Here is a 14,093-nt window from a genome sequence, read left to right as displayed (position 1 = left end):
TATGTCTCTGCCTCCATCTCTACACTGCCTTCTCCCAGTGTCCAAACGTCCCCTTGCTATAAGGACAGCAGTTGTATCGAATTAAAGCCCACCCTGATGACCTCGTTTTAACTTGACTGTATCTACAAAGACCCTATATCCAAATGAGGGCACCTCCTGAGGTGTTGGGGGTTAGGACTGCAATGGTGGGGAAACATCCCTCAACTTGCAAATGACCTCAGAATCGAGGACAGTCCTGCACAGAGACTGTGACCTCTGACCGTGCAGTTCTCCCCACCAGCCTCACAAAGGAAAAGTGTTAAAAAGAGAGGGTATATGCCCATTAGGATGCTTATCGCCAAAAACCAAAAGATAGCAAGCGCTGGCGAGGATGTGGGGCAGTTAGCCCCGTCATGCACCATCACTGGGAGTGCAAACCGGTGTAGCCAACAGGGAAGCAGTCTGGAGGGTTCTCAAAACATTAAACACAGAACAACCATACACTGCAGTAAGCTGACTCCTGGGTATACATACACCCAAAAGAACAAAAAGCAGGGTCTCAAACATATTTGCACACCTATATTCACAGCAGCATATTCACAGTGGCCAAAGGTAGAAGCAACCCAAGTGTCCATTGGTGGGTGATGGGTAAACACAACGTGGTCCATCCACACAGTGGAATGTTACTCAGTCTTAAAAAGGAAGGAGATTCAGACACCTGCTACCACCTGGATGAGCCTTGAGAACATGATGCTCAGTGACAGAAGCAGACACAGAAGGACAAATACTGATTCCACTCTCAGGAGGTACTGGAGGAGCCAGACCCACAGACACAGGAAGTAGATGATGGGCCCAGGGGCTGGCGGAAGGGACTGGGAGTCTGTTTAATGAGAGCGGAGGTTTAGCTTGGGAAGATGAGAAAGTTCTAGAGATGATGGTGGGATGGTTGCACAACCATGTGAATGTGCTTAGTGCCACCAAGCTGTGCACCTAAAAATGGTTATGATGGTGAATTCTACATTATGTATAATCTACCCTGGTAGCTCAGATGGTAAAGAATCCATCCACAATGTGGGAGACCTGGATTCGATCCCTGGGTTGGGAAGATCCCCCGGAGGAGGGCATGGCAACCCACTCCAGTATTCTTGCCTGGAGAATTTCATGGACAGAGCAGCCTGGCACGCTACAGTCCGTGGGGTTGCAAAGAGTCAAACACAATCGAGCCACTAAGCACACACACATAATCTACCCCAATAAAAATAGAAAGGAATTGAGAGAGAGGAACTGACATATGCCAGAAGTAGAGAAGCGAGAAGGGAAAACTGTTCACAGACAGAAACACCCAGAATGTGAAGGCCAAGAGGGATTATCTGTGAACAAACGAGGAAACCCAGAAGAGGCCAGGCCGCTGGCAGCCCTGCCCCAGCTAGGAGTCCAACAAATTCTGGCCTGGACGCGCACCAGCGCATTCATGCCCCGGCACGACCCTGAAGCGGCCTCCTCGGAGGGCGCAGAAACCGCATCCAGATGTTGGCAGGTCTGGTGTAGGGCAGATAAAAATCAGGCTCTGAAATCTGCCTTGGAACCAAGCGAAGCTCAGAAAACACAATGACTGTTTGGTCCAAAATACCCGACAGTGTCTCCAGGCACTTCCACAGAAACAGCATTTCACCTGGACACTGTGGCAGAGAAGATAATATCCACAAAGACGCCCCCGTCCTAGTCCTGGGACCATGGGGACATGTCACAGGGCAGAAGAGACTCTGCAGGTGGGATTAAGGCCCCTGAGACAGGGCCCCTATAAGAGGGAGGGGAGGGTCAAAGGCAGAGAGATGCGAGAAGCTGCTCTGCTGGCTGTGAGGATGGAGGGAGGGGCCACGATCCAGGGATGCGGCGCCTCTAGAAGCTGGAAAAGGCAGGAGCCGGTGCTCCCTGGAGCCTCCGGAGGGACCGGCCTTGCCCACAGAGGCATTTAGCCCCCGGGAGGCTCCCTAAGTTACAGCAGCAACAGGAAGCTAATATAGGCTCTTTGCAGGCCATGCCACACAGTGCTCAACCAAGACAGAGCTGTGTGTTGAGCGGGGGCACTGAGCATCTTTATAGGAAGAAAACCTTGAAAATGGGAACTGCCCTTTCCCCACTGCTCTCTCTGGTCAGATGCAAGGACTGCTAGTCGCCAGAAGACCAATGACTACATTCTGGCTTCAGCCCAAATAGTTTCATGGCCCCAGCAGGGCAGTGAACCTCTCCAGGCCTCAGTTACTGGCTGGTCGTTGATCGGCTTTGTGCCTTTAGTTCTAATTTCGATAGCAAGCGGCTGACCATGTCTTTTTGTCTTCCTAGAATTCTTTTTCCAAGGGGAAAGTCCACCCCAGTCATATGGCTCACCCACTACACTAATCACAGTAGTGACTGGTCCACACTGGACCCAGACCTGCCAATCACAATAACCAATCCTCCTCCCCCATCAGTGATTGGTCTATCCTGGACCTGGGCCTGTCAATCACAGTACCCATATCTCCATCCCTATTGATGATTGGGGCACTGGATGCAAGCCAGCCAATCACAGTAACCACTGCTCCATCCCTGTTGATGACTGGTCCACATTGGACACAGATCCGCCAATCACAGTAACCACCCTTTCACCCACATCAGTGACTGGTCCAAAGGGTTGCAGGCCAACCAACTTTCCTCTCTAAATTTCAACTGTATGAAATTGCCACTTTCGTAGGCCAAAAACAATAGGACATGATCAACTTCATAGGGGCTTCTCTGATGGCTCAGACAGTAAAGAATCTGTCTGCAATGCAGGATATCTGGGTTCCACTCCTGAGTGGAGAAGATCCCCTGGAGAAGGGAATGGCTACCCACCTCAGTATTCTTTCCTGGAGAATTACATGGACACAGAAGCCTGGTGGGCTATAGTCCATGGGGTCGCAAAAGGTTGGACCTGATTGAGCAATTAACACGTTCACACAACTAACAACAGGAGGGAGGGTGCAGCCTTCTTCCCAGTGGGGCTCCTTAGCTCCCATGACTAGGCTTGAGGCCATCGACTGCCATCTTGACCTCCAAAAGAATGGCAGGAGGATGCGGTCAATTCTGAAGGAAGAGGCTGGATGGATGTAGGGAGCACAGCCAGGAAAGGACTTCAGGGGACAAGACAAAGTGACTCAGCCCTGCCTAGGGCCAGGTCTTCTCTGGACTGGCCAGGCACAGGAGCCAAACTTGGCTCGAATGGTTCAAGCTGGGGTTGTCTCTTTTACATGAATCTTGGACAAACCAAAATAGGGAGCTGTAACTTCTACAGGGACCCTACAGCCCTTCACCACCTCTCCACCATTGTAAAAAGAGAGACCACTTGATCAACACAACATCAGATTTATCCAAATTCTAGATGGTGTCACCTCTGCATACATGGGGATCCTGTTTCCATGAGGCCTGGGCAGAGTCATGCACAGCCCATGGTCAGGAGAGAACCTCCTCGCTAAGTGCACCATCCAAGTCTGAAAAGCGTCCCTGGAGACAAAGGAGCCTTCACGTCAGGTCTTCATGTTCTCATTCACTGGCCTCCTTTTGGGCAAAATCTTGATGGACAGCATAGATAGATAGATAGTGAAGTCGCTCAGTCGTGTCCGACTCTTTGCGACCCCATGGACTGTAGCCCAACAGGCTCCTCTGTCCATGGGATTCTCCAGGCAAGCATATCGGAGTGGGTTGCCATTTCTTTCTCCAGGAGAGCTTCCTGACCCAGGATTCAAACCCGGGTCTCCGGCATTGTAGGCAGACGTGTTACCGTCTTAGCCACCAGGGTAGTCCGATGGACAGCTTAAGCAGTTACAAAATAAAGCCTGTCAAATGATTTGTAAGTGGCACCCACGCCACAGTCTGTGCAAAAGCCCTTCTTCCTCCCCAGGAGAGCCCACGGCAGCAAGGATCACTTATCCACTGACAACCTTCAAGTATTAACAGAAATTTCCAGCTCAAGTTGCTCTGGAGCTTCAGTCAGGACTCACCTGGACCTGGACATCTCCCCCTGCAGCTCAGTGTGTTCCCGAGTGGGGGAATCCTCCCCTGACAAACCTCTCACCCCTCTTCTCCTGAGTTCTAGGGTACCACCTCTCTCGTGGACAGAGGTTCGTTAACATTGTATAGGAGGCGGTGATCAAAACTATCCCCAAGAAAAAGAAACCCAAAAAGGCAAAATGGTTGTCTGAGGAGGCTTTACAAATAGCTGAGAAAAGAGAAGCAAAAGGCAAAGGAGAAAAGGAAAGATATACCCATCTGAATGCAGAGTTCCAGAGAATAGCAAGGAGAGATAAGAAACCCATCTTCTTGAGTGAACAATGCAAAGAAATAGAGAAAAACTAGAAAAGACTAGAGATCTCTTCAAGAAAATTGAGATACCAAGGGAACATTTCATGCAAAGATGGACACAACAAAGGACGGAAATGGTATGGACTTAACAGAAGCAGAAGATATTAAGAAGAGGTGGCAAGAATACACAGGAGAACTGTACAAAAAAAAGGTCTTAATGACCTGGACAACCACGATGGTGTGGTCACTCACCCAGAGCCAGATTCCTGGAGTATGAAGTCAAATGGGCCTTACAAAGCATTACTACCAACAAAACTAGTGGAGCTAATGGAATTCCAGCTGAGCTATTTCAAATCCTAAAAGATGCTGCTGTTACAATGCTGCACTCGATAAGCCAGCAAATTTAGAAAACTCCACAGTGGCCACAGGACTGGAAAAGGTCAGTTTTCATTCCAATCCCAAAGAAGGGCAATGCCAAAGAAAGCTCACACTACCACACAATTGCACTCATTTTACATGCTAGCAAAGTAATGCTCAAAATCCTTCAAGCTAAGCTTCAACAGTATGTGAACGGAGAACTTCAGAGGTTAAAGCTGGATTTAGAAAAGGCAGAAGATCCAGTGATCAAATTGCCAACATCTTCTGTATCATAGAAAAAGCAAGAGTTCCAGAAAAACATCTGCTTCATTGACTATGCTAAAGGCTTTGACTGTGTGAATCACAACAAACTGTGGAAAATTCTTAAAGAGATGGGAATACTAGATCACCTTACCTGCCCCCTGAGAAACCTGTATGCAAGTCAAGAAGCAACAGGTAGAACCCGTTATGGAACAACAGACTGGTCCAAAATTGGGAAAGGAGTACCTTAAGGTTATATATTGTCACCCTGCTTATTTATCTTATATGTAGTGTACATCATGTGAAAAGCCAGGCTGGGTGAATCACAAGCTGGAATCAAGATTGTCGGGAGAAATATCAACAACCTCAGATATGCAGATGATACCACCCTAATGGCAGAAAATGAAGAGGAACTAAAGAGCCTCTTGATGAAGGTGAAAGAGGACCATGAAAAAGCTGGCTTAAAACTCAACATTCAAAAAACTAAGATCATGGCATCTAGTCCCATCACTTCCTGGCAAATAAATGGGGAAAAAAATGGAAAGAGTGACAGACATTATTTTCTTGGGCTCCAAAATCACTGCAGATGGTGACTGCAGCCATGAAATTAAAAGATGCTTTGCTCCTTGGAAGAAAAGCTTTGACCAGCCTAGACAGCATATTAAAAAGCAAAGACAGCACTTGGCCGACAAAGGTCCATCTACTCAAAGCTATGATTTTTCCAGTAGTCATGTACAGAGGTGAGAGCTGGACCCTAAAGAAGGCTGAGCAGAGAAAAATTGATGCTTTTGAACTGTGGTGCTGGAGGAGACCCCTGAGAGTCCACTGGACAGTAAGGAGATCAAAGCAGTCAATTCTAAAGGAAATCAACCCTGAATATTCATTGGAAGGACTGATGCTGAAGCACCAATACTTTGGCCACCTGACGTGAAGATGTACCAGGTGGGTACTCCCAGTTCAGAGAAATTTCCAGACTCTCATCAACTCAAGGACAAACCTGGGCCCTCCACACCTGTCCCTTACCTCATCTCCCTGCCAAGTCTTTGCAAATGGTTGACACAGAAAACATGTTTGTTTCTTTACTTTTTAAAAATATTTTTAATTTTTATTTATTTGGTTGTACCAGGTCTTAGTTGCAACATCTGGGATCTAGTCCCCTGACCAGGGATTATACTTGGACCCCCTGAATTGGGAGTGTGGAGTCTTAGCCACTGGACCAACAGGGAAGTCCTGAAAATGTGTTTATTGCTCAAGTGAAAAGCTGACAGTTTTACCAAAGGAGAAACAGGTGACTGCTGATTAGCTCTGCAAAAAGTGGACCAAAGCCCTCCGAGTTGCAACATCTCTGGGTTGCTTTATCTTCTATATAATTTTTTTTAATTATTTATTTGGCTGCTCCAGGTCTTAGTTGCAGCATGCGGGATCTAGTTCCCTGACCAGGGATCAAACCCCGGCCCCCTGCACTGGAAGCACAGAGTCTTAGCCACCGGACCACCAGGAAGTCCTCTCCATATAATGCTATGCTATGCTAAGTCGCTTCAGTCATGTCTGACTCTGTGCGACCCCATAGACGGCAGCCCACCAGGCTCCCCCGTCCCTGGGATTCTCCAGGCAAGAATACTGGAGTTGCCATTTCCTTCTCCAATGCATGAAAGTGAAAAGTGAAAGTGAAGTCGCCCTGTCGTGCCCGACTCTTAGCGACCCCAAGAACTGCAGCCTACCAGGCTCCTCCATCCATGGGATTTTCCAGGCAAGAGTACTGGAGTGGGGTGCCATTGCCTTCTCCACTCCATATAATGTTGAGGTATAAAAATTGAAGGTGGGATTGATCGCCAGTGAATTTTGTCTTCAGTCATCATGTAAAGTCCATTTGAAATCCAGCTTTCCCTAAATACCCCTATTTCTAAATTGAAATAAAGTTCTGGGCAAGATATAAAGTCCAGGAACTTCCCTGGTGGTCCTGTGGTTAGACTCGGTGCTTCTACTGCAAGGGAGGCGTGGGTTCTATCCTGGCTGGGGAACTAAGATTCCACATACTGCGCTATTCAGCCAAAAAAAAAAAAAGATGTAAAGTCCATTTAGGATTTTTTTTAAAAGTCAGCTTAGACAGCTGTCTCTCCTCCTTTTCACTCAGATGTAATGGAGACAGCCTGGCTGCAACAAGCAGCTGTTTCACTGGGGACAGAGGCAAAGGGGGTGGAAGATCCAAGAAGATCCTTCGAGCCCCTAATCTCAGACAGCCAAATATCTTCTAGAATTGGCTTCATTTTTATTTTTTGCAAAGATCGGGGGTGGAATACAAAAGCGGAGTAGAAGGAGGGAAGATAAGAGAGAACAGGAGACTGCTGGCTCCACTCGGTGACCTCAGGCTGAGGGAGCACCCTCGACAGGAGGAAGCCTAGTTTAGTTTTCTAAAAGCAACTTTGGAGGATAAGTTACCACCTGGGCTTGAGAGATACGTGAAAACACCCCAGGCAGATCTGAAGAACGACTCTGAGGCAGTGAAGCAAGAGAAATGAGTAGGTGGGAGACGCCATCCCCAGTTACAGGAATGATCCTTGAAAACTTCCAAAAGGATCCGCACTGGCTCTGAGACCCGAAACATGAGCCCAGACACAGGGATGGAGAAGGAAAGGGCTGGGGAGGAGGGATAGTCAGGGAGTTCAGGACTGACATGTACACACTGCTATATTTGGACTACATAGGGGACTTCCCTGGTGGTCCAGTGGCTGGGACTCCATGCTCCCAATGCAGGGGCCCCAGTGTGATCTCTGGTCAAGGAACTAGATCCCACATGCCACAGCTGAGTGTTCTCATGCTACAACTAAGACCCTGTGCAGCCAAATAAATAAATAATATTTTAAAAAATAGAATGGATAACCGACAAGGACCTATGGTAGAGGACAGGGAACTCTGCTCAATATTATATAACAACCTAAATGGGTAGAGAATTTGTAAAAGAATAGATACATGTGGACTTCCCTGGTGGTACAGTGGATGAAAATCTGCCCACCAATGCAGGGGACACGGGTTCAATCCCTGGGCCAGGAAGATCCCACGTGCCTAGCCGCAACTGCTCCCCTGAGCCACAGCTGTGGAAGCCCTCAACCCTACAACCTGTGCTCTGCAACAAAAGAAGCCACTGCAGTGAGAAGCCCGAGCACCACAACGAGAGAGTAGCCCCTGCTCGCTGCAACTAGAGAAGACCCAGCCAAAAAGAAATAAAATTATAAATTCTAGTACAATTTTAAAAATTGACACACGTTAAAAAAATAGAATGGATAACCAACAAAGACCTACTGTGGCGTGCAGGGAACTGTACTCAGTATCATGTAATAACCTAAATGGAAAAAGCGTTTAGGAAAGAGTAGGTATATGTATAACTGAATCGCTTTGCTGTACACCCGAAACTAACACAATATTTCAATCAACTAGCGACAGTCGTTCAGTCGTGTCTGACTTTTTGCAACCCCCTGGACTGTAGCCCGCCAGGCTCCTCTGTCCATGGGATTTCCCAGGCAAGAATACTGAAGTGGGTTGCCATTTCCTCCTCCAGGAAATCTTCTCAACCCAGAGATTGAACCCGAGTCTCCTAAGTCTCTTGCATTGGCAAGTGGATTCTTTACCACTGAGCCAAATATTGTCAAGCATCTAGACTCCAATATAAAATTAAAAAGTTTAAAAAAGAAATTTAAAAAAAAAGGAAAAAGGGGTAGAATCTATTATCAGAACATAGAGACCGCAGATCCAAACTGTGAAGCTCAGCATCCAGGTCTCCAGCTGAGCCCATAGCTGCATCAGCCCCCTCCCTGGAATATACACCACCGTCATCCCACGGCCCAACTCTTGCCCCGCCAAGGCAGTGATGGGGTGACCAATATGGGGTGACAAAGCACCCCAGGTCCCCTGGGGCTCTTCCATATTGAACCTGGAAATCAGGACATTTGGTCACCCTACTCCCCTTCTGTCTTCACGTGCCAGGGAGGGTCTGGAGCCATCTTGGGGTTCCCAAGGAAGGGCTTGAGCTTTCCAGGTGGTGCTCTTGGTAATGCAGGAGATGCGGGTTTGATCTCTGGGTCAGGAAGATCCCCTGAAGGAGGGCACGGCAACCCACTCCAGTATTTTTGCTTGGAGAACCCCATGAATAAAGGAGCCTGGTGGACTACAGTCCATGGGGTCACAAACAGTCAGACACAACGGAACACGCGCACACACACGGAAGGACTCAGCCAGCGCACCCCAAGAACTGAGCTGTCCTTGTGAATGAGGCAGGAACAGTGTCTATTTCCAGCCTCCCGATGTGCCGCGAAGTAGCTCAGTGTAAAGCCAGTGTGTTCTCACTGCCTCTCAAATGCCTGCCAGAGCCTGTTTCCAACAAGAGTGGAGAGAGTGAACCTCCTGTACAGAGCCTCTGGGAAGGAGCCAGGCCGAGCGGGGGTGGGGTGATGAGACAACCGCCTCAGGGGCCAGCAATCACCTCCTCCGTCAAATAGGGACTGACATACACACATGACTACACCGGAAATAGATTAACTAAGAAGGACCTACTGTACAGCACAGCCGAGAAGGCAATGGAAACCCACCCCAGTACTCTTGACTGGAGAATCCCAGGGATGGCGGAGCCTGGTGGGCTGCAGTCTATGGGGTCGCATAGAGTCGGATACGACTGAAGCGACTTAGCAGCAGCAGCAGTACAGCACAGAGAACTCCATTTAATACTCTGTAACGACCTGTATGGGAACAGAACCTAAAGCATAGTGGACACATGTGTATTTATAACTGAGTCACTTTGCTGTACACCTGCAACTAACACGACATTGTGAATCAACTACGTGTATGCTCAGTCATGTCCAGCTCTTTGTGACTTCATACAGGGACTACACCCACTAGGCTCTTCTGTCCATGGGGATTCTCCAGGCAAGAATATTGGAGTGGGTTGCCTTGCCCTCCTCCAGGGGGTCTTCCCCACCCACAGATTGAACACACATCTCTTCATCTCCTGCACTGGCAAGCGGGTTCTTTACCACTAGCACCACCTGGGAAGTCCTTAAAGATCAATAGTATTTTCTGAAATCAAAACTCAAAATTAACACCAAGAAATCCATGACCAGTCAAACAGCAACATTTTACATAAAGGCAGGCTCCCACACTGCACTCACTCACTCACCTTTCTCTCTCCCTCCCCATCCCAGCCCTCTGTGCATCATCTTTGCTTCTTAAGCTTTCTCTTGCATTCACTGGGTGTGTCCATTATTGCACCGGGATAGCATTTCTCTTGATCTTGAGCTTCTTGGCATTCCCTTAAACTTGGGGCCCAAGGTGAGGGTCCTGCTTACCATCCCAAGTCTGGGCCCCCGAGGATGGTCACAATCCAATAGCCCTGTCTGACTTTTTCCTCAGTCATTTTGTTTTTTAGTTCCACGCTCTTATTCGTTTTCTGTCTGTGTGCATCAGCAACAAGTTTTCATTTTCAAAAAGCTTTTAGGTTTAAAAAGTAGATTCACAAATGGGTGAGAATCTGCCTGCCAACGCAGGAGACACAAGTTCCATCCCTGGGTTGGGAAGATCCCACATGCCTCGGAGCACCTAAGCCCGTGCACCACAATGAGCCCCCGCACTCTTCGAGACTGCGCTCTAGAGGTCATTCCAATGACCAGTCCTCGCACCACAGCTAAAGTGTAGCCCCTGCTCGCCACAACTAGAGAAAAGCCCACACAGCAATGAAGTCAAAGCCAAAAACAAAAATAAATAAAAAATTTTAAAAAAGAAAATGTTCCAAAATTGACTGTGGGGGTGGTTGCATATATTTGTGAAGATATCCAAAACCACTGAACATTGGTGAACTTTATGAAATGTGAATTATATCTCCATACAGCTGTTATTTTAAAAAATCAAAAGAAAAAGGTAGACCATTTAAAGAGTATTAAATAAATATTTTCACGGACTACCTGCAGATATGCACCTTGCCCTGTGATCCCATCCAGTCTGTGGTTTTAATAACACCCTGACATCTCCAAGCTCCAGGCCAGAATTATCTTCTGAATGCCCCACTTGAGTTAGCTTCTGGAACCTCCTTCCAGGTGACCTGAGGTGACCCCCACACCTGTGTGATCACCTCCCCTTGAGTGTGGTCAGGACCTGTGTTAAGTTTCTTAGCAGTAGGATATGGGGACTCGTGAGAGTCCCTTGAACTGCAAGGAGATTAAACTAGTCAATCCTAAAGGAAATCAACCCCTGAATATTCACTGGAAGGACTTGATGCTGAAGCTCCAATACTTTGGCCACCTGATGCAGACAGCTGACTCACTGGAAAAGACTCTGATGCTGGGAAAGATTGAATGCAAGAGGAGAAGGGGGCGGCAGAGGATGAGATGGCTAAATAGCATCATCCATTCAATGGATATGAACTTGAACAAACTCCAGGAGATAGTGAAAGACAGGGAAGCCTGGCGTGCTGCAGTTCACGGGGTCACAAAAAGTCAGACAGAACTTAGCAACTGAACAGCAACAAAGTGGGGACTTCCCTGGTGGTCCAACGGTTAGAGCTTCACCCTTTCACTGTCTGGTTTCAATCTCTGGTCAGGGAACCAGATCCCATGAGCTGCATGGTCAAAAAGAAAAAAAAAAAAAAAATGGCCGTAGGATATGGCAGATGTGATGTCACTGTCAGGACTAAATTATATCATATAAGACGCCCATCTTAGCAGACTGAAGACCTTTCTGGCTGGCCTGCTGAAAGGGTGAGCTTATTGGAAGAGCCTGTGTCGGGCGGAGCTCTGGGTGCCTCTAGGAGCTGGGGGTGCCCACCAGCCAGACCCTTGGTCACCTGCACCAGTTAGGAAGTGGATCCTTCCCTATCCAGCCTTCAGATGAGAACACAGCCCAGACAGCCTCCTGACCACAGCCTTGTGTGACCCTGAGCAGGGAACCCAGCTAAGCCATGCCTAGACTCCTGACCCACAGAGACCAGGAGATGATAGACATGAGCCGTCTCAAGCTGCCAAACTGATGGCTGTTTGTTACCACAGGCCAGTGACTGACAAATGTCTTGAGTCTGACACACGCCCAACTGACAGCCCTTCTCGGCCCCAAGGATATCTGTTCCTCCCAGGTTTCCCTGCCTCAGACAAAAACTCCATGCTCAACATCACTCAGACCACCAATGCCTGAGGTCCTCCTGGGGCCTTTCTCGCAACCTCCATCCAGTCTGCCTGATCATGCTGTTAGTGCCTCCTCCAAAAATGCACATGGGGGATTTCCCTGGCAATCCAGTGGTTAGGACTCCCCCTTCCAATGCAGGGGCCTCAGGGTTGATTCCTGGTTGGGGAGCTAAGATGCCACATGCCTGGCAGCCAAAAAGCAAAACATAAAACAGAAGCAACACTGTAACAAATTCCATAAAGACTTTAAAAATGGTCCACATTAGGGCTTTCCTGGTGGCTCAGTGGTAAAGAATCTGCCTGCCAATGCAGGAGACTCAGGTTCCATCCCTGATCCAGGAAGATCCCACATGCCTTGCAGCAGCTAAGCCCAGGCACCACAACAATCAGTCCTGTGCTCGAGAGCCCAGGAGCCGCAGCTACGGAAGCCCATGTGCCCCAGAGCCTGCGCTCTGCAACAAGAGAAGCTACCTCGATGAGAAGCCCACATACCACAATTAGAGCGTAGCACCCACTCACCACCACTAGAGAAAAGCCCTCGCAGCAACAAAGACCCAGCACAGCCCAAAATTAATAATTTGTTAATGGTCCACATTTTTTAAAAGACCCACTAAAAGTCACATTTTAAAAATGCACCTAGGATTCGGCCACCTGCACCACCTCTGCCTGTGCTAAGCCACTTCATGTGTGTTCAACTCTTTGCGATCCCATAGACTGGAGCCTACCAGACTTCTTGGTTCATGGGATTCTCTAGGCAAAAATACTGGAGAGAGTTGCCATTTCCTCCTCCAGGGGATCTTCCTAACCCAGGGATTGAAGCCATGTCTCTTATGTCTCCTGCTTTGGCAGGCAGATTCTTTACCACCTGCACCACCTCTGCCCGGGGCTAAGCAGAGATCTCCCAGACCTAGTCCTAGGGCTGGCCGCTGAAACCTGACCCGGGCCATGTCCTAGACTTCCACTGGCTCCCACTCAGGGCATAAGCCCCTCATGACCCCGCCTCACACACTCTTTGCTGTGTGTCCTGAGCTCCCTCCTCCGGTTCCAGCCACATCAGCCCCCTGGCTGTTCCTCAAATACACAGACATGGCCTTGCCCCAGGGACGGTCTGTGCCTTCTACCCAATGAGCTTGTCTACACCCTCAAGGCCATTACCTCCATCTCCCCTCTGCATCCCCTGCTGTGTAGGTTTTCTCCCACAGGGTGCCAAACTGCACCAGTGACAGCAGAAGGTAAGGTGGTATCTGCCGAGGTGTGGAACCTGGAGTCCCTTTGGAAGAAGTGGCCGAGCACTGGAAAGGGAGCCAGGACGAGAACAAGCACAGCCCAATATGTACGAAAAAAGCAAGTTATCCTACCCTCCACCCTGACCTCGAGCGCCAGGGACTTCTAGTTTGATCGCTCCAGGTGATATATCATTTCTCAAGAGAACTGAAGTATGCTGGGGAAATGCCTTCAGTAAGTCAACAAGCATGTATGGCAGATAGATGTATGTGTTCAATCGCTCAGCTGTGTCGAAGTTTGCAGCCCCATGCACTGTAGCCTGCTATGCTCCTCTTTCCCAGGCGAGAACACTGGAATGGGTTGCCATTTCCTACTCCAGGGGATCTTCCCAACCCAGGGATTGAACCCTCGTCCCCTGTGTCTCCTGCATTGGCAGATGTGTTCTTTACCACTGGCTATACCTGGGAAGCCCACCTAGGAAGTCTATGTGGCAGGCATTGCACTGAATGATATTTACACATGTTACCTAACCTATGATCACAACCGCCCTACAAGACCAGTGTACTCTGACTGAAGAGGAAACAGAGGCACAGGAGCTGGGACATGTGCCCAAGGTCATGAGGAGGTGGTTCTAAAGGAGGTCCACAGATTTCTTGCCACTCTTCTCTTTGGTGGAGCCTAAATCTCTTCCCTGAATGTTCATTGGAAGGACTGATGCTGAAGCTCCAATACTTGGGCCACCTGATGTGAAGAGCTGACTCATTATGAAAGACCTTGATGCTGGAAAAGACTGAA

The sequence above is a fragment of the Bison bison genome, unplaced genomic scaffold (genome assembly GCF_000754665.1).
Source record: "Bison bison bison isolate TAMUID 2011002044 unplaced genomic scaffold, Bison_UMD1.0 scf7180017864492, whole genome shotgun sequence".
Lineage (NCBI taxonomy): Eukaryota > Metazoa > Chordata > Mammalia > Artiodactyla > Bovidae > Bison > Bison bison.
The sequence above is the reverse complement of the archived record's forward strand: the minus strand, read 5'-3'. Positions refer to the sequence as shown.